Here is a 1,395-nt window from a genome sequence, read left to right on the forward strand (position 1 = left end):
GTGATGACACCTAGCTCACGGTGCTCCTAGATCTTAATGTTCTCTTGAGAAAATGCTAGGGAGGGTGTCTGGTTTAGAGCAAGCCTTACACAGGCATTCATTAAATACAGAAACAAGGTGATTGGGAGGCCAGCAGGTTGCCCACACATGAAAAATTACCATTTTGACTAATAGGATATTAGGAATATATGAATATTAATATTGTAGGTCACAGAAAACCTTTATCATTACTTTTCCTTGTAATTTCAAATACAGCAGTGAACTTAGTGACAAACAAAGAAGAATGGGTGTTTTTCCTGGGCAGAGTAATAATTATTCTGTGCATCTGATATTAGTAGTTTTGAAAATATCCTTTCTATTTCATTAACAAACTCTGGGAAGATTATAATCTTGTGTGAAAAGGTTCATAATCTGACACAGCCTAATAAAGCAAGGGAAGTAGTTTCAGGAAAAATATATAAACACAAGCCAATTACAATTGAATATCAGACACTTAATATGAGTTATTTTGCCTCCTTCAGCCAGAAAATTTCTCCATGGACTAATTGTTAACAAATCCCTGAAAATAACTTTTTCTTCAAAAACTGTACCTCTTATCCTAGAAATGTCATTGTAGGCTATCACCCATCAAACTTTGCACAATAAATAGGTTATCTTCAAACTTTATCTGTTTGAAAGAATCAGTTGAATTTCTATTCTCTATCCCACAGTTCAGAAGCAAAATCACCATTATTCAGAAAACGTTATTTTTCTTTTATATTCATTAGACCAAAGGATGCCTAGGAACACTGTGTAAGTTGCTTACATTCACCTGGTATACTCTATCTGAAATTCTCAGGATCTGGAGTCCTCCGACATTTTGAAATATTCAACAAATGTACAACAGAGCTCACATTTTTATTGTTTCCTGTAACCATCCTCCCTTGAATAAATTATTTATTTCTTGCAGTCTTAACTCCACAGCTAGCATGCATAGGACTGAAACTCACGCTTGAGTCCCTCTTCCAGACTTGCACAATGTATTGTGACCTCTTGCCCATAGTTTATTGGCTACATATCTTCCTACACTTGGTTATTCCTGTGGACATCATTCCAACAGTAACTCTTACTACCAAACTATAAGGGGAAGAGGAATTCTAATTGTCTATGAGTTTCTTTCTATTTTTTAAACATTTCTTTAAGGTGTGCTATCTCTTATTAACTCCTTATAGCTATACTAAATATTTCCCAAATCTCAAAAGTTTTCAGTGTTTGCATAAAAAGTGTACAACTTGTCTTCCTTTAGTCCATTTGAGAGGAGCTGCTCAGCATCCGGCTGCTCGCTGGGCGCTTGTTCTAACGCAAGGGGGATGCATTCCATTTTCCTTTCATTGTGTTGTGATTTGGTATAGAAAT

Source organism: Octodon degus, unplaced genomic scaffold, assembly GCF_000260255.1.
Source record: "Octodon degus isolate 3935 unplaced genomic scaffold, OctDeg1.0 scaffold00129, whole genome shotgun sequence".
NCBI lineage: Eukaryota > Metazoa > Chordata > Mammalia > Rodentia > Octodontidae > Octodon > Octodon degus.